The sequence below is a fragment of the Oncorhynchus kisutch genome, linkage group LG17 (genome assembly GCF_002021735.2).
Source record: "Oncorhynchus kisutch isolate 150728-3 linkage group LG17, Okis_V2, whole genome shotgun sequence".
Taxonomy (NCBI): Eukaryota; Metazoa; Chordata; class Actinopteri; order Salmoniformes; family Salmonidae; genus Oncorhynchus; species Oncorhynchus kisutch.
In genome coordinates this window covers 84,497,746-84,519,657 of record NC_034190.2, presented here as the reverse complement: position 1 = coordinate 84,519,657, position 21,912 = coordinate 84,497,746, and the positions used below count along the sequence as shown (strand labels likewise).

Below are 21,912 nucleotides of genomic sequence, written 5' to 3'. Positions count from 1 at the left end.
GGGCGGGGGGATAGACTAATATCATACCGGTATTTGTGTAAAAATTAGAAATATTTTCTGCTGAAACAATAATAATATATTTAAACGACGGGCAGGCGTACTAAGCATCGTTGGTATGTTATTTCCCTCGAAGGAAACCGGATGACAACACCTGGAATCTAATGAATCAATGATTTATTTAGTGTGTAGTATACACTCTATAGGCCCCGAGCTGTGCTCAACCTGCCCCATAGATAACTAGCTCACATCTCATACACATGGAGATCCTTGCAGGAACGGTGGGATTCATTTGGTTAATTATGTTATGTGTGTGTATGTTTGTGCGTGCGTGTGTGTGTGTTTGCGTGCCTGTATGTGTGTACAGTGCCTTGCGAAAGTATTCGGCCCCCTGGAACTTTGCAACCTTTTGCCACATTTCAGGCTTCAAACATAAAGATATAAAACTGTATTTTTTTGTGAAGAATCAACAACAAGTGGGACACAATCATGAAGTGGAACGACATTTATTGGATAATTCAAACTTTTTTAATAAATCAAAAACTGAAAAAATTAGGCGTGCAAAATTATTATAAAAAAATGTCAGTCTCTCGATGTGCAAAACTGATAGAGACATACCCCAAGCGACTTACAGCTGCAATCGCAGCAAAAGGTGTCGCTACAAAGTATTAACTTAAGGGGGCTGAATAATGTTGCACGCCCAATTTTTCAGTTTTTGATTTGTTAAAAAAGTTTGAAATATCCAATAAATGTCGTTCCACTTCATGATTGTGTCCCACTTGTTGTTGATTCTTCACAAAAAAATACAGTTTTATATCTTTATGTGGTATGTTTTATATCTTTATTCTGTATGTACGAGTGTATAGACATTAGAGGGGATATCCTGACTTTCTGTGGTCACTAAAAATCTCATGGCACGTATCGTAAGAGTAGGGTGAGAGTTACCAGTTAACCCCGGTGTGCTGGCTATGTTCCCAGCCTTGCCCTCATACCATCATGGTCACCGAATCATCCCCAGCTTCCAATTGGCTCATTCCTCACACCCTTCCCCTCCCCTGTAACTATTCCCCAGGTCGTTGCTGTAAATGAGAATGTGTTCTCAGTCAACTTACCTTCAATCAAAGAGAATGCAGGCCATGGTAGAACTGGGACATGTTCAGCTTCCAGGAATTGTGTACAGACCGTTGTGACATGGGGCTGTGCATTATCATAGTGAAACATGAGGTAATGGTCGGGGATGAATGGCACGACAACGGGCCTCAGGAACTCGTCACGGTATCTCTGTGTATTCAAATTTCCATGGATAAAATGTGATGGGTGTTCATTGGCCGTAGCTTATACCTGCCCATACCATAACTCACAGGAGATTGGTGGCGCCTTAATTGTGGAGAACGGGCTCGTGGTAATGACTGGAGCGGATTCAGTGGAATGGTATCAAATACATCAAACACATTGGTTAGTAGGTGTTTGATGTCATTATAGCTCCGTTCCGGGCCATTCTCCCCTCGGCAGCCTTCTGTGCCACAACCCATCGGCACCATGGGGCACTCTGTTCACAACGTTGACATCAGCAAAACCTCTCGCCCACACTCCGCCATTCACGCTGTCTGCCATCTTTCCGGGTACAGTTGAAACAGTATTAATCTGAGAAGAGCACACTGAAGTCGGTTACTAAGGCCGAAATGCAGTCAGGTCAAGACCGTGGTGAAGACGACGAGCATGCAGATGAGATCTTTCCTGTGATGGTTTCTGACAGTTTTTGCCATGTGGTTGGTCTCAGATAATCCTGCAGGTGAAGAAGCCGGCTGTAAAAGTCCTGGGCTGGCATGTGGTCTGCAGTTGTGAGGCAAAATTCTCTTAAACGACGTTGGAGGTGGCATATGGTAGAGAAATGAACATTACATTTTTGAGTGGCCTTTTATTGTCCCCAGCACAAGGTGCACCTGTGTAATGATCATGCTGTTTAATTCGCTTCTTGATATGCCACACCAGTCAGGTGGATGGATTATCTGAGGCAAAGGAGAAACGCTCACTGACATGGATGTAAACAAATTTCTTCACAAAAATGTAGAGAAAAAAGCTTTTGTGCCTATCGAAAATGTAAGGGATCTTCTTTTTTTTTCAGCACATGAAACACGGGACCAACATTTTCCATTATATTTATGTTCAGTATATAAAGAATGTTCCCAAAACTGGACCCTCAAATATCAGGGGAACATTACGTGGTAACATTGCAAAATCATTCTCGTTCCCTAGAATAGCTGGACACTCCTGTCCTGTCTAGTGTAGTGACTATTCACTGATTCCCACACCTCATTGACTACTCACTGAATCCCACACCTCATTGATTACTCACTGATTCCCACACCTCATTGATAATTCGCTGATTCCCACATCCCATTGGCTATTCACGGATTACCATAACTCATTGACAATTCATTGTACCCAATCATTGCACATTTCTAACCTTGTTCCCATCCTCCATCTCCCTGTACCATTCTTTCTCTCTGTCTCTCCCTCTAGCTATCCCCATCACCCCCTCATTTTTTCATCACCGCTGAGAGGACTCAATCAAAGCCTCATGAACTTCAAAACCTTCTGCTAAGGATGTTTATCTCTCCCCCTCCCCTCCCCTCCCCTCCCCTCCCCTCCCCTCCCCTCCCCTCTCTCTATCTCTAAACCTCTCTCTCTAATATCCCCCTCTCTCTATCCCTAGATTGAACCCCTCACCCCCATCATTCCTCCGCTCCCCAATCCACTCAGTCCCGTAATGGGTGTCAAACAAGGCTAATGTAACTCACTGGTGGATCTGATACCAGACTAGTTTCTTTATCATCTGCTGTGTCTATGGGGACACCAGAGACTGGATCCAGTGATTGGTCCTCACAGCATAGGTAGGTGAGTCTATGGGGACACCAGAGACTGGATCCAGTGATTGGTCCTCACAGCATAGGTAGGTGAGTCTATGGGGACACCAGAGACTGGATCCAGTGATTGGTCCTCACAGCATAGGTAGGTGAGTCTATGGGGACACCAGAGACTGGATCCAGATTATTATCAATCAATTGTAATGACTAGTGCACGTGTATTGTAATGACTAGTGCACGTGTATTGTAATGACTAGTGCACGTGTATTGTAATGACTAGTGCACGTGTATTGTAATGACTAGTGCACGTGTATTGTAATGACTAGTGCACGTGTATTGTAATGACTAGTGCACGTGTATTGTAATGACTAGTGCATGTGTATTGTAATGACTTGTGCACGTGTATTGTAATGACTAGTGCACGTGTATTGTAATGACTAGTGCACGTGTATTGTAATGACTAGTGCACGTGTATTGTAATGACTAGTGCACGTGTATTGTAATGACTAGTGCACGTGTATTGTAATGACTAGTGCACGTGTATTGTAATGACTAGTGCACGTGTATTGTAATGACTAGTGCATGTGTATTGTAATGACTAGTGCACGTGTATTGTAATGACTAGTGCACGTGTATTGTAACGACTAGTGCACGTGTATTGTAATGACTAGTGCACGTGTATTGTAATGACTAGTGCACGTGTATTGTAATGACTAGTGCACGTGTATTGTAATGACTAGTGCACGTGTATTGTAATGACTAGTGCACGTGTATTGTAATGACTAGTGCACGTGTATTGTAATGACTAGTGCACGTGTATTGTAATGACTAGTGCACGTGTATTGTAATGACTAATGCACATGTATTGTAATGACTAGTGCACGTGTATTGTAATGACTAGTGCACGTGTATTGTAATGACTAGTGCACGTGTATTGCTTAATGTGAACACAGTGTAATATACGCAAAGGAACACCTGTCTAACATTTGTTGCTATTGGATTAAATGATTGTTAAAATAACTACGTTTGGTAAGATAGGACTAGGTCGTGTTTTGGTGGCGATTAAACGGATGTAGTCATTATATTTCACTGATATTTTGGTTCAGCGGTTGTGTGGTGAAACAGTTCTACAAACAAAATGAACAACGAAAGGTTTCGATTATCAGACTGGAGTTTTTTTTTTTTACTACGTTTTCTGAAAATTCCCCCACATTCATGTGAAAATAGTACCAACATTTTATTTGACCTTTATTTAACGAGGCAAGTCAGTTAAGAACAAATTCTTATTTTCAATGACGGCCTAGGAACAGTGGGTTAACTGCCTTGTTCAGGGGCAGAACGACAGATTTTTACCTTGTCATCTCGGGGGATATGAACTTGCAACGGTTGCTAGTCCACTGCTCTAACCACTAGGCTACCCTGCCACCCCAAAGTGATTAACAATGTGTCATTGTATAAGAGTTAATGGCTTGGGTTGGTTGGTGTTTCCTTCTGTGTATTTGAGTGTGTGTGGGTGTGTGTGGGTGTGTGTGTGTGGGTGTGTGTGTGTGTGTGGGGGGGGGGGGGGGGGGGGGGGGGGTCTGTGTGTGCCTATGTGTGTGCTTGTGTTTTCATTACTGTGTCTCTCTGTGTTAGTGTGTGTGTGCCTGTGTGTGCGTGTGTGTGCGTGTGTGTGTGTGTGTGTGTTTTCATTACTGTGTCTCTCTGCGTGTCAGTGTGAGGAAGCATTGCCTTGTCTAATGACCCCAGTTGCCTTGACAACGGCATCCCATTGAGACAAATCTGACAGATACAGAGAGAGAGGTAGTCAATGATAGAGGGAGACAGGGAGAATGGGAGAGAGGGAGACAGAGAGAATGGGAGAGAGGGAGAGAAGGAGAATGGGAGAGAGGGAGAGAAGGAGATGGGGAGACAGGGAGAGGAGACAGGGAGAATGGGAGAGAGGGAGAGAAGGAGACAGGGAGAATGGGAGACAGGGAGAATGGGAGAGAGGGAGACAGGGAGACAGGGAGAATGGGAGAGAGGGAGAGAGAGAGACAGGGAGAATGGGAGACAGGGAGAGAGGGATACAGGGAGATGAGACAGGGAGATAAGGAGACAGGGAGATAAGGAGAGAAGAAGACAGGGAGAGGAGACAGGGAGAGAAGGAGACAGGGAGAATGGGACAGAGGGAGACAGGGAGAATGGGAGAGAGGGAGACAGGGAGAGAGGCAGACAGGGAGAGAGGGAGACAGGGAGAATGGGAGACAGGGAGAGAGGGAGACAGGGAGAATGGGAGAGAGGGAGAGAAGGAGACAGGGAGATGAGACAGGGAGATAAGGAGACAGGGAGATAAGGAGAGAAGGAGACAGGGAGAGGAGACAGGGAGAGAAGGAGACAGGGAGAGAAGGAGACAGGGAGAGAAGGAGACAGGGAGAATGGGAGAGAGGGAGAGAAGGAGACAGGGAGATGAGACAGGGAGATAAGGAGACAGGGAGATAAGGAGAGAAGGAGACAGGGAGAGGAGACAGGGAGAGAAGGAGACAGGGAGAGAAGGAGACAGGGAGAGAAGGAGACAGGGAGATAAGGAGACAGGGAGAGAAGGAGACAGGGAGATAAGGAGACACGGAGATAAGGAGACAGGGAGATAAGGAGACACGGAGATAAGGAGACAGGGAGATAAGGAGACAGGGAGATAAGGAGACAGGGAGAGAAGGAGAAAGGGAGAGAAGGAGACAGGGAGAGAAGGAGACAGGGAGAGAAGGAGACAGGGAGAGAAGGAGACAGGGAGAGGAGACAGGGAGACAGGGAGAGGAGACAGGGAGACAGGGAGACAGGGAGACAGGGAGATAAGGAGACAGGGAGAGAAGGAGCCAGTGGGGGGAGACAGGGAGACAGGGAGAGGAGACAGGGAGAGAAGGAGACAGGGAGAGAAGGAGATAGGGCGAGAAGGAGACAGGGAGAGGAGACAGGGAGAGAAGGAGACAGGGAGAGGAGAAAGGGAGAGAAGGAGACAGGGAGAGAAGGAGACAGGGAGAATGGGAGAGAGGGAGACAGGGAGAAAGGGAGAGAGGGAGAGAAGGAGACAGGGAGACAGGGAGAGAAGGAGACAGGGAGACAGGGAGACAGGGAGTGAAGGAGACAGGGAGACAGGGAGACAGGGAAAGAGGGAGATAAGGAGATGGGGAGAAAGGGAGAGAAGGAGACAGGGAGAGAAGGAAACAGGGAGAGGAGACAGGGAGACAGGGAAAAAGGAAGAGAGGGAGATAGAGAAAGAGAGCCTGACTGCCTGCCAGACACACAGAGTGGGTGTAGTGTGAAAGATTAATAATGATGGAATGGTCCAGTCTGGTTGAATGGTTTTTTATTTATTTAACAAGGCAAGTCAGTTGAGATCAAATTATTATTTACAGTGATGGCCTAGGAACAGTGTGTTAACTGCCTTGTTAAGGGGCAGAATGACAGATTTGTACCTTGTCAGTTCGGGGATTTAATCTTGCAACTTTACGGTTACTAGTCCAACGCTCTAACAACCAGGCTACCTGCCGGTTCATTAAAACGGCTCCTGTCTGGTTAAATGGTTAATTCAACCGGCTCCAGTTTCGTTAAATGGTTCATTCATACGGCTCCAGTCTGGATAAATGGTTCATTCATACGACTCCAGTCTGGTTAAATGATTCATTCATACGACTCCAGTCTGGTTAAATGATTCATTCATACGACTCCAGTCTGGTTTAATGGTTCATTCATATGGCTCCAGTCTGGTTAAATGATTCATTCATACGACTCCAGTCTGGTTTAATGGTTCATTCATACGGCTCCAGTCTGGTTTAATGATTCATTCATACGGCTCCAGTCTGGTGTAATGATTCATTCATACGGCTCCAGTCTGGTTAAATGGTTCATTCATACGGCTCCAGTCTGGTTTAATCACTTCCCCACTGGACATAGTGTTTAGATTAATGTTGTTTCCACGTAATGAAATGACATTGAACCAACATGGAATGCCCAGTCATCCATCTACCTCATCCCCCTATCTGTAAACAGCCCATCTAACTACCTCATCCCCCATCTGTAAACAGCCCATCCAACTACCTCATCCCTATCTGTAAACAGCCCATCCAACTACCTCATCCCTATCTGTAAACAGCTCATCCAACCACCTCATCCCCTATCTGTAAACAGCTCATCCAACTACCTCATCCCCTATCTGTAAACAGCTCATCCAACTACCTCACCCCTATCTGTAAACAGCTCATCCAACTACCTCATCCCCCTATCTGTAAACAGCTCATCCAACTACCTCAGCCCCATCTGTAAACAGCCCATCAATCTACCTCATCCCCCTATCTGTAAACAGCTCATCCAACTACCTAATTCCCCATCTGTAAACAGCCCATCCAACTACCTCATCCCCAATGTGTAAACAGCCCCTTCCAACAACCTCATCCCCATCTGTAAACAGCCCATCAATCTACCTCATCCCCCTATCTGTAAACAGCCCATCCAACTACCTCATCCCCTATGTGTAAACAGCCCATCCAACTACCTCATCCCCTATCTGTAAACAGCTCATCCAACTACCTCATCCCCTATGTGTAAACAGCTCATCCAACTACCTCATCCCCCTATCTGTAAACAGCTCATCCAACTACCTCATCCCCCTATCTGTAAACAGCTCATCCAACTACCTAATCACCCATCTGTAAACAGCTCATCCAACTACCTCATCCCCCATCTGTAAACAGCCCATCCATCTACCTCATCCCCCTATCTGTAAACATTCCATCCAACTACCTAATTTCCTATCTGTAAACAGCCCATCCAACTACCTCATCCCCCTATCTGTAAACAGCCCATCCAACTACCTCATCCCCTTTCTGTAAACAGCCCATCTATCCAACTACCTCATCCCCTTTCTGTAAACAGCCCATCTATCCAACTACCTCATCCCCTATCTCATCCCCTATCTCTACTTGCACATTCATCTTCTGCACATATATCATGCCAGTGTTTAATTGCTATATTGTAAATTATTTCCCCACCATTGCCTATTTATTGCCTTACCTCCCTTATCTTAACTCCCTTATCTTACCTCATTTGCACTCACTGTATGTAGACTTTTTCTACTGTATTATTGACTGTATGTTTGTTTTTCTCCATGTGTAACTCTGTGTTGTTGTTTGTCCCAGTTGTAAATGAGAACTTGTTCTCAACTAGCTTACCTGGTTTAACAAAGGTGAAATGAAAGAAATAAAGAAATAATAAAGAAAGAAATAAAGAAATTAACAATAAACAATAAATAAATAAATAATAAATAATAAATAAATAAAATAAATAAATACATAAATATATAAATAATAAATAAATGAATAATAAATAATAAATAAATAAATAATAAATAATAAATAAATAAATAATAAATAATAAATAAATAAATAATAAATAAATAAATAATAAATAATAAATAAATAATAAATAATAAATAAATAAATAATAAATAATAATAAATAAATAATAAATAAATAAAATAAATAATACATAAATATATAAATAATAAATAAATGAATAATAAATAATAAATAAATAAATAATAAATAATAAATAAATAAATAATAAATAATAAATAAATAAATAATAAATAAATAAATAATAAATAATAAATAAATAAATAATAAATAATAAATAAATAAATAATAAATAATAAATAAATAAATAATAAATAAATAAATAATAAATAATAAATAAATAAATAATAAATAAATAAAATAAATAAATACATAAATATATAAATATATAAATAAATGAATAAATTGGGTCAGAACTGCAATATTTCCCCTGGAATCACTATCAAACATGTTTCTATGAAGCCAAAACACTGGATTCTGCTCTTCAATTACAGAGAAGATATTTACGTACGAAGTTATCTCTACTGTGGAACATACAGTCTTTTGATTCATCTACTGTGGTATATACGGTGTTTTGATTAATTTACCGTGGAATATATGGTGTTTTGATACAGCGGCTAACACGATACACGTCACCTAACACAGCGTCTGAAATGACTCAACACTATACACGTCACCTGACACAGCGTCTGAAATGACTCAACACTACACACGTCACCTAACACAGCATCTGAAATGACTCAACACTACACACGTCACCTAACACAGCATCTGAAATGACTCAACACTACACACGTCACCTAACACAGCATCTGAAATGACTCAACACTACACACGTCACCTAACACAGCGTCTGAAATGACTCAACACTACACACGTCACCTAACACAGCATCTGAAATGACTCAACACTACACACGTCACCTAACACAGCATCTGAAATGACTCAACACTACACACGTCACCTAACACAGCGTCTGAAATGACTCAACACTACACACGTCACCTAACACAGCGTCTGAAATGACTCAACACTACACACGTCACCTAACACAGCGTCTGAAATGACTCAACACTACACACGTCACCTAACACAGCGTCTGAAATGACTCAACACTACACACGTCACCTAACACAGAGTCTGAAATGACTCAACACTACACACGTCACCTAACACAGCGTCTGAAATGACTCAACACTACACACGTCACCTAACACAGCTGCAATTAGTTTCAGCATGGGTGGCAAGGAATAAGTTAGTCCTACATTTTTCTAAAACTAAAATCACTGTATTTATTATTTTTATTGAACCTTTCTTTAAAAGGGCAAAGTCAGTTAAGAACAAATTCTTATTTAAAATAACAGCCTACCAAGAGGCTAAATGGAGGGCGCTGGGATTACATAAATATATATGTTTAAATAAATACAGGACGAAACACACATCACAACAAGAGAGACAACACATCACAACAAGAGAGACAACACATCACAACAAGAGAGACAACACATCACTACATAAAGAGAGACAACACAACACTACAAGAGAGACAACACAACACTACATAAAGAGAGACAACACAACACTACATAAAGAGAGACAACACAACACTACATAAAGAGAGACAACACAACACTACATAAAGAGAGACAACACAACACTACATAAAGAGAGACAACACATCACAACAAGAGAGACAACACATCACAACAAGAGAGACAACACATCACTACATAAAGAGAGACAACACAACACTACAAGAGAGACAACACAACACTACATAAAGAGAGACAACACAACACTACATAAAGAGAGACAACACATCACAACAAGAGAGACAACACATCACAACAAGAGAGACAACACAACACTACATAAAGAGAGACAACACAACACTACATAAAGAGAGACAACACAACACTACATAAAGAGAGACAACACAACACTACATAAAGAGAGACAACACATCACAACAAGAGAGACAACACAACACTACATAAAGAGAGACAACACAACACTACATAAAGAGAGACAACACAACACTACATAAAGAGAGACAACACAACACTACATAAAGAGAGACAACACATCACAACAAGAGAGACAACACAACACAACAAGAGAGACAACACAACACTACAAGAGAGACAACACAACACTACATAAAGAGAGACAACACAACACTACATAAAGAGAGACAACACAACACTACATAAAGAGAGACAACACAACACTACATAAAGAGAGACAACACAACACAACAAGAGAGACAACACATCACAACAAGAGAGACAACACATCACAACAAGAGAGACAACACAACACTACATAAAGAGAGACAACACAACACTACATAAAGAGAGACAACACATCACAACAAGAGAGACAACACAACACAACAAGAGAGACAACACAACACTACAAGAGAGACAACACAACACAACAAGAGAGACAACACAACACAACAAGAGAGACAACACAACACAACAAGAGAGACAACACAACACAACAAGAGAGACAACACAACAAGAGAGACAACACATCACAACAAGAGAGACAACACATCACAACAAGAGAGACAACACAACACTACATAAAGAGAGACAACACATCACAACAAGAGAGACAACACAACACAACAAGAGAGACAACACAACACAACAAGAGAGACAACACATCACAACAAGAGAGACAACACATCACAACAAGAGAGACAACACAACACTACATAAAGAGAGACAACACATCACTACATAAAGAGAGACAACACATCACTACATAAAGAGAGACAACACAACACTACATAAAGAGAGACAACACAACACTACATAAAGAGAGACAAGACAACACTACATAAAGAGAGACAACACAACACTACATAAAGAGAGACAACACAACACTACATAAAGAGAGACAACACAACACTACATAAAGAGAGACAACACATCACAACAAGAGAGACAACACAACACAACAAGAGAGACAACACAACACTACAAGAGAGACAACACAACACTACATAAAGAGAGACAACACAACACTACATAAAGAGAGACAACACAACACTACATAAAGAGAGACAACACAACACTACATAAAGAGAGACAACACAACACAACAAGAGAGACAACACATCACAACAAGAGAGACAACACATCACAACAAGAGAGACAACACAACACTACATAAAGAGAGACAACACAACACTACATAAAGAGAGACAACACATCACAACAAGAGAGACAACACAACACAACAAGAGAGACAACACAACACTACAAGAGAGACAACACAACACAACAAGAGAGACAACACAACACAACAAGAGAGACAACACAACACAACAAGAGAGACAACACAACACAACAAGAGAGACAACACAACACAACAAGAGAGACAACACATCACAACAAGAGAGACAACACATCACAACAAGAGAGACAACACAACACTACATAAAGAGAGACAACACATCACAACAAGAGAGACAACACAACACAACAAGAGAGACAACACAACACAACAAGAGAGACAACACATCACAACAAGAGAGACAACACATCACAACAAGAGAGACAACACAACACTACATAAAGAGAGACAACACATCACTACATAAAGAGAGACAACACATCACTACATAAAGAGAGACAACACAACACTACATAAAGAGAGACAACACAACACTACATAAAGAGAGACAAGACAACACTACATAAAGAGAGACAACACAACACTACATAAAGAGAGACAACACAACACTACATAAAGAGAGACAACACAACACTACATAAAGAGAGACAACACTACATAAAGAGAGACAACACATCACTACATAAAGAGAGACAACACAACACTACAACAAGAGAGACACCACAACACTACATAAAGAGAGACGACACACCACTACATAAAGAGAGACCTAACACAACACTACATAAAGAGAGACAACACAACACTACATAAAGAGAGACAACACAACACTACATAAAGAGAGACGACACACCACTACATAAAGAGAGACCTAACACAACACTACATAAAGAGAGACGACACAACACTACATAAAGAGAGAGAACACAACACTACATAAAGAGAGACAACACAACACTACATAAAGAGAGACAACACACCACAACAAGAGAGACAACACATCACAACAAGAGAGACAACACATCACAACAAGAGAGACAACACATCACAACAAGAGAGACAACACATCACAACAAGAGAGACAACACAACACAACAAGAGAGACAACACATCACAACAAGAGAGACAACACATCACAACAAGAGAGACAACACATCACAACAAGAGAGACAACACAACACTACATAAAGAGAGACAACACATCACTACATAAAGAGAGACAACACATCACTACATAAAGAGAGACAACACAACACTACATAAAGAGAGACAACACAACACTACATAAAGAGAGACAACACAACACTACATAAAGAGAGACCTAACACAACACTACATAAAGAGAGACAACACAACACTACATAAAGAGAGACGACACACCACTACATAAAGAGAGACCTAACACAACACTACATAAAGAGAGACGACACACCACTACATAAAGAGAGACAACACAACACTACATAAAGAGAGACAACACAACACTACATAAAGAGAGAGAACACAACACTACATAAAGAGAGACAACACAACACTACATAAAGAGAGACAACACAACACTACATAAAGAGAGACAACACAACACTACATAAAGAGAGACAACACAACACTACATAAAGAGAGACAACACAGCACTACATAAAGAGAGACAACACAACACTACATAAAGAGAGACAACACAACACTACATAAAGAGAGACAACACAACACTACATAAAGAGAGACCACACTACATAAAGAGAGACAACACAACACTACATAAAGAGAGACAACACAACACTACATAAAGAGAGACAACACAACACTACATAAAGAGAGACAACACTACATAAAGAGAGACAACACAACACTACATAAAGAGAGACAACACAACACTACATAAAGAGAGACAACACAACACTACATAAAGAGAGACAACACAACACTACATAAAGAGAGACAACACAACACTACATAAAGAGAGACAACACTAACATAAAGAGAGACAAGACAACACTACATAAAGAGAGACAACACAACACTACATAAAGAGAGACAACACAACACTACATAAAGAGAGACAACACAACACTACATAAAGAGAGACAACACAACACTACATAAAGAGAGACAACACAACACTACATAAAGAGAGACAACACAACACTACATAAAGAGAGACAACACTACATAAAGAGACACAACACAACACTACATAAAGAGAGACAACACAACACTACATAAAGAGAGACAACACAACACTACATAAAGAGAGACAACACAACACTACATAAAGAGAGACAACACAACACTACATAAAGAGAGACAACACTACATAAGAGAGACAAGACAAACACTACATAAAGAGAGACAACACAACACTACATAAAGAGAGACAACACAACACTACATAAAGAGAGACAACACAACACTACATAAAGAGAGACAACACAACACTACATAAAGAGAGACAACACAACACTACATAAAGAGAGACAACACAACACTACATAAAGAGAGACAACACAACACTACATAAAGAGAGACAACACAACACTACATAAAGAGAGACAACACAACACTACATAAAGAGAGACAAAACAACACTACATAAAGAGAGACAACACAACACTACATAAAGAGAGACAACACAACACTACATAAAGAGAGACAACACAACACTACATAAAGAGAGACAACACAACACTACATAAAGAGAGACAACACAACACTACATAAAGAGAGACAACACAACACTACATAAAGAGAGACAACACATCACAACAAGAGAGACAACACAACACTACATAAAGAGAGACAACACATCACAACAAGAGAGACAACACAACACTACATAAAGAGAGACAACACTACACTACATAAAGAGAGACAACACAACACTACATAAAGAGAGACAACACAACACTACATAAAGAGAGACAACACATCACAACAAGAGAGACAACACAACACTACATAAAGAGAGACAACACAACACTACATAAAGAGAGACAACACATCACAACAAGAGAGACAACACAACACTACATAAAGAGAGACAACACAACACTACATAAAGAGAGACAACACATCACAACATAAAGGGCAATAAGGTAGAGTCAACAAGACACAGGGCAATAAGGTAGAGTCAACAACACACAGGGCAAGAAGGTAGAGTCAACAACACACAGGGCAAGAAGGTAGAGTCAACAACACACAGGGCAAGAAGGTGGAGACAACAACACACAGGGCAATAAGGTGGAGACAACAACACACAGGGGGCAAGAAGGTGGAGACAACAACACACAGGGCAAGAAGGTGGAGACAACAACACACAGGGCAATAAGGTAGAGTCAACAACACACAGGGCAAGAAGGTAGAGTCAACAACACACAGGGCAAGAAGGTAGAGTCAACAACACACAGGGCAAGAAGGTAGAGTCAACAACACACAGGGCAAGAAGGTAGAGTCAACAACACACAGGGCAAGAAGGTAGAGTCAACAACACACAGGGCAAGAAGGTAGAGTCAACAACACACAGGGCAAGAAGGTAGAGTCAACAACACACAGGGCAAGAAGGTAGAGTCAACAACACACAGGGCAAGAAGGTAGAGTCAACAACACACAGGGCAAGAAGGTAGAGACAACAATACATTATGCAAAGCAGCCACAACTGTCAGTAAGAGTGTCCATGATTGAGTCTTTGAATGAAGAGATGGAGATAAAACTGTCCAGTTTGAGTGTTTGTTGCAGCTCGTTCCAGTCGCTAGCTGCAGCGAACTGAAAAGACGAGCGACCCAGGGATGTGTGTGCTTTAGGGACCTTTAACAGAATGTGACTGGCAGAATGGGTGTTGTATGTGGAGGATGAGGGCTGCAGTAGATATCTCAGATAGGGGGAGTGAGGCCTAAGAGGGTTTTATAAATAAGCATCAACCAGTGGGTCTTGCGACGGGTATAAAGAGATGACCAGTTTACAGACGAGTATAGAGTGCAGTGATGTGTCCTATAAGGAGCATTGGTGGCAAATCTGATTGCCGAATGGTAAAGGACATCTAGCCGCTCGAGAGCACCCTTACCTGCTGATCTATAAATTACTACTCCGTAATCTAGCATGGGTAGGATGGTCATCTGAATCAGGGTTAGTTTGGCAGTTGGGGTGAAAGAGGAGCAATTACAATAGAGAAAACCAAGTCTAGATTTACCCTGCAGCTTTGATATGTGCTGAGAGAAGGACAGTGTACCGTCTAGCCATACTCCCAAGTACTTGTATGAGGTGACTACATCACGTTCTAAACCCTCAGAGGTAGTAATCACACCTGTGGGGAGAGGGACATTCTTCTTACCAAACCACATGACCTTTATTTCGGAGGTGTTCAGAACAAGGTTAAGGGTAGAGACAGCTTGTTGGACACTAAGAAAGCTTTGTTGTAGGGCATTTAAAACAAAATCCGGGGAGGGGCCAGCTGAGTATAAGACTGTATCATCTGCATATAAACGGACGAGGGAGCCTCCTACTGCCTGAGCCATGTTGATGTCAATTGTGTAATGTGTAACTCTGTGTTGTCTGCTCACACTGCTATGCTTTATCTTGGCCAGGTCGCAGTTGCAAATGAGAACTTGTTCTCAACTAGCCTACCTGGTTAAATAAAGGTGAAATAAAATAAAATAAAATAAAATTGAGAAGAGCGTGGGGCCTAGTATTGAGCCTTGCGGTACTCCCTTGGTGACAGGCAGTGGCTGAGACAGCATATTTTCTGACTTTATACACTGCAGTCTTTGAGAGAGGTAGTTAGCAAACCAGGCCAAAGACCCCTCAGAGACACCAATACTCCTTAGCCAGCCCACAAGAATGGAATGGTCTACCGTATCAAAAGCTTTGGCCAAGTCGATAAAAATAGCAGCACAATATTGCTGAGGATCAAGGGCAATGGTGACATCATTTAGGACCTTTAAGGGTGCAGTGACACATCCATAACCTGAGCGGAAACCAGATTGCATAACCAAGATAATACTATAGACATCAAGAAAGCCAGTCAGTTGATTATGGACAAGTTTTTCCAACACTTTTGATAAACAGGGCAACATAGAAATAGGCCAATAACAGTTAGGATCAGCTTGATCTCCCCCTTTAAATAAAGGACGCACCGTGGCAGCCTTCCAAGCAATGGAAACCTCCCCAGAGAGGAGAGACATGTTAAAAAGGTCAGAGATAGGCTTGGTGATGATGGGGGCAGCAACCTTAAAGAAGAAAGGAGAGACAGGTTAATTAAAAAGGTCAGAGATAGGCTTGGTGATGATAGGGGCAGAAACCTTAAAGAAGAAAGGAGAGACAGGTTAAAAAGGTCAGAGATAGGCTTGGTGATGATAGGGGCAGCAATCTTAAAGAAGAAAGGAGAGACAGGTTAAAAAGGTCAGAGATAGGCTTGGTGATGATGGGGGCAGAAACCTTAAAGAAGAAAGGAGAGACAGGTTAAAAAGGTCAGAGACAGGCTTGGTGATGATAGGGGCAGCAATCTTAAAGAAGAAAGGAGAGACAGGTTAAAAAGGTCAGAGATAGGCTTGGTGATGATAGGGGCAGCAATCTTAAAGAAGAAAGGGTCTAAACCATCTGACCCAGATGTTGTTTTGGGGTCAAGTTTCAGGAGTTATTTTATCACCTCAGACTCAGTGACCACCTGCAAGGAGAAACTTTGTTGATGGCCAGGAGAAAAGAGGGAGGAGCATCGGGGCTAGTCACATTAGAAGGGGTGGGAGATGAGGAAATGTTGGACGGGCAAGGAGGCATTGCTGAGTCAAATAGGAATCCTGACTTAATGAAGTGGTGATTAAAGAACTCAGCCATGTGCTTCTTGTCAGTAACAACCACATCATCATCATTAAGGGACATGGACAGCTGTGAGGTTGAGGGTTTATTCTCCAGGACTTTAACCGTTTTCCAGACCTTCTTGGGGTTAGACCCAAAGAGAGAGAACTGAGCTTTAAAGTAACTAACTTTGGCCTTCTAGATAGTCTGAGTGCACTTATTTCTCATTTGCCTGAACGAGAGTCAGTCAGCCTGAGTATGCGTGTTCCGAGCCTTTCGTCAAATGGTATCCTTGAGGTGGAGTAACTGCAAGATCACGGTGGAACCAGGGGCTGAACCTGTTTTTAATTCTCATTTTCTTTATGGGGGCGTGTTTGTTAACAATGCCACTGAAAATATCAAAATAGAAGGTCAAGTCATTCACTAAACCCTAAACCTCAACTAAATCTTGTAATGAATAATGTGATAATTGAGCGAGTTGAGGAGACTAAATTGCTTGGAGTAACCCTGAATTATAAACTTTTATGGTCAAAACATATTGACAGCTAAAATGGAGAGAAGTCTGTTCATAATAAAGTGTTACTTTGCCTCCTTAACAACAAGGCAGCCTCTAGTTTTGTTGCACCTGGACAACTGTTCAGTCATGTGGCCATTAAGAGGAACATAGGAAAATTGCAATTGGCTCAGAACAGAGCAGCACGGCTGGCCCTTGGATGTACACACATCGCTAACATTAATAATATGCATTTCAGTCTCTCCTGGCTCAAAGACTTCATCACTACTTGTATTTGTGAGAGGTATTGACATGTTGAATGCACCGAGCTGTCTGTCTAAACTACTGGCACAGAGCTCAGACACCCATACATACCCCACAAGACATGCCACCAGAGGTCTCTTCACAGTCCCCAAGTCCAGAACAGACTATGGGAGGTGCACAGTACTACATAGAGCCATGACTCCATGGAACTCTATTCCACAGTACTACATAGAGCCATGACTCCATGGAACTCTATTCCACAGTACTACATAGAGCCATGACTACATGGAACTCTATTCCACAGTACTACATAGAGCCATGACTACATGGAACTCTATTCCACAGTACTACATAGAGCCATGACTACATGGAACTCTATTCCACAGTACTACATAGAGACATGACTACATGGAACTCTATTCCACAGTACTACATAGAGCCATGACTACATGGAACTCTATTCCACAGTACTACATAGAGCCATGACTACATGGAACTCTATTCCACAGTACTACATAGAGCCATGACTACATGGAACTCTATTCCACAGTACTACATAGAGCCATGACTACATGGAACTCTATTCCACAGTACTACATAGAGCCATGACTACATGGAACTCTATTCCACAGTACTACATAGAGCCATGACTACATGGAACTCTATTCCACAGTACTACATAGAGCCATGACTACATGGAACTCTATTCCACAGTACTACATAGAGCCATGACTACATGGAACTCTATTCCACAGTACTACATAGAGCCATGACTACATGGAACTCTATTCCACAGTACTACATAGAGCCATGACTACATGGAACTCTATTCCACAGTACTACATAGAGACATGACTACATGGAACTCTATTCCACAGTACTACATAGAGCCATGACTACATGGAACTCTATTCCACAGTACTACATAGAGCCATGACTACATGGAACTCTATTCCACAGTACTACATAGAGCCATGACTACATGGAACTCTATTCCACAGTACTACATAGAGCCATGACTCCATGGAACTCTATTCCACAGTACTACATAGAGCCATGACTACATGGAACTCTATTCCACAGTACTACATAGAGCCATGACTACATGGAACTCTATTCCACAGTACTACATAGAGCCATGACTACATGGAACTCTATTCCACAGTACTACATAGAGCCATGACTACATGGAACTCTATTCCACAGTACTACATAGAGCCATGACTACATGGAACTCTATTCCACAGTACTACATAGAGCCATGACTACATGGAACTCTATTCCACAGTACTACATAGAGCCATGACTACATGGAACTCTATTCCACAGTACTACATAGAGCCATGACTACATGGAACTCTATTCCACAGTACTACATAGAGCCATGACTACATGGAACTCTATTCCACAGTACTACATAGAGACATGACTACATGGAACTCTATTCCACAGTACTACATAGAGCCATGACTACATGGAACTCTATTCCACAGTACTACATAGAGCCATGACTACATGGAACTCTATTCCACAGTACTACATAGAGCCATGACTACATGGAACTCTATTCCACAGTACTACATAGAGCCATGACTACATGGAACTCTATTCCACAGTACTACATAGAGCCATGACTACATGGAACTCTATTCCACAGTACTACATAGAGCCATGACTACATGGAACTCTATTCCACAGTACTACATAGAGACATGACTACATGGAACTCTATTCCACAGTACTACATAGAGACATGACTACATGGAACTCTATTCCACAGTACTACATAGAGCCATGACTACATGGAACTCTATTCCACAGTACTACATAGAGCCATGACTACATGGAACTCTATTCCACAGTACTACATAGAGCCATGACTCCATGGAACTCTATTCCACAGGACTGTGAAGCGACACAAACATAGGCACAGACACAAGTATACAAACCCACGATAACATACATACATACACACACGTTCACATGGATTTTGTGTTGTAGATATGTGATAGTAGAATAGGGGTCTGATGACACACACTTAATATGTTGTGAAAACTGCTGTAAATCTATTGTAATGTTTTTGATAATGTTCCTTAATTTTGGTGGCCCCCAGGACGAGTAGCTGCTGCCTTGGCAGGAACTAATTAAGGTCCATAATAAACCCCAGGAAGAGTAGCTGCTGCCTTGGCAGGAACTAATTAAGATCCATAATAAACCCCAGGAAGAGTAGCTGCTGCCTTGGCAGGAACTAATGCAGATCCATAATAAACCCCAGGAAGAGTAGCTGCTGCCTTGGCAGGAACTAATGGGGATCCATAATAAACCCAGGAAGAGTAGCTGCTGCCTGGACAGGAACTAATGGGGATCCATAATAAACCCCAGGAAGAGGAGCTGCTGCCTTGGCAGGAACTAATGGGGATCCATAATAAACCCCAGGAAGAGTAGCTGCTGCCTGGACAGGAACTAATGGGGATCCATAATAAACCCAGGAAGAGTAGCTGCTGCAGTGGCAGGAACTAATGCAGATCCATAATAAACCCCAGGAAGAGTAGCTGCTGCCTTGGCAGGAACTAATGGGGATCCATAATAAACCCCAGGAAGAGTAGCTGCTGCCTTGGCAGGAACTAATGGGGATCCATAATAAACCCAGGAAGAGTAGCTGCTGCCTGGACAGGAACTAATGGGGATCCATAATAAACCCAGGAAGAGTAGCTGCTGCCTGGACAGGAACTAATGGTGATCCATAATAAACCCAGGAAGAGTAGCTGCTGCCTGGACAGGAACTAATGGGGATCCATAATAAACCCAGGAAGAGTAGCTGCTGCCTGGACAGGAACTAATGAGGATCCATAATAAATACAAACACACAAATGACTTCAATATTGATGAATATTTGCAAATCAGCTGGAGGTAGATAATACACTTCATGAGAAACACATACCAGGTTTTAAACGGGGTTGTTAGCATTTTAATTTTCAGACTATTTTCTTTACCCACGAAGCTCATATTCTAAACCTTGGATTAAAACAAGACTATAATGTCATTAAAGTCACATTCGATTATTTTTTTAAATTGGTATTGGCAACATTTGAAGGTGCAACCATTTTTACTAAATGTATAATTTATCGCTCTCACATGCTAATTTCTGTCCATTATTGAGAACCAACAATGTGCTACCTTTTTGTAGCATTTCTGACAATGCTAACATATTTTTTTAAAGAGAAGCTCAAGGTTCTAACTCTGGTTCATCTGTAACAACACTGCAGCAAACGGCCAGTCATACGAGCCGATATTCACATCATAAGAAGGAATTCCCCTCGACCACATGGCTACCCCAGAATTCTGTAGTGATACAGGAATATGACCCAACACACCTCCAGGCTGTGTAAGGGCTATTAGACCAAGACGTAGAGTGATGGAGTGCTGCATCAAATGACCAGTCCTCCACAGTCACCCGACCTCAATCACCCGACATCAATCACCCGACCTCAATCACCCGACCACAATCACCCGACCACAATCACCCGACCTCAATCAAATTGAGATGGTTTGGGATGATTCGGACCGCAGAGTGAAAAAAAAGCAGCCAACAAGTGCTCATCGTCATGTGGGAACTCCTTCAAGACTGTTGAAAAAGCATTCCAGGTGAAGCTGGTTGAGAGAATGCCAAGAATGTGCAAAGCTGTCCCCAAGGCAAAGGGTCTCTATTTGAAGAATCTCAAATATATTATATATTTTGATTTGTTACTACATGATTTGTATGTGTTTTTTCATAGTTTTGATGTCTTCACTATTATTCTACAAAGTACAAAATAGTAAAAAACCCTTGAATGAGTAGGTGTGTCCAAACTTTTGACTGGTACTGTACATATCTACCTAAAATACTTCGTACCTCTGGACATTGATCTTGTACTAGTGCTCCCTGTAAAGTCTACGTCTGTTTGTAGATACATGTGTCTGTTGTAAATCA

At 41.6% G+C, this 21,912-nt stretch overlaps 1 protein-coding gene across 2 annotated transcripts in view; it reads right to left on the bottom strand.

The window, feature by feature from the left end:
* LOC109878835 (PDZ domain-containing protein 4) overlaps positions 1 to 21,912 on the bottom strand; it is a 56,810-nt gene that overhangs the window by 31,337 nt on the left and 3,561 nt on the right. The window lies entirely within an intron of this gene.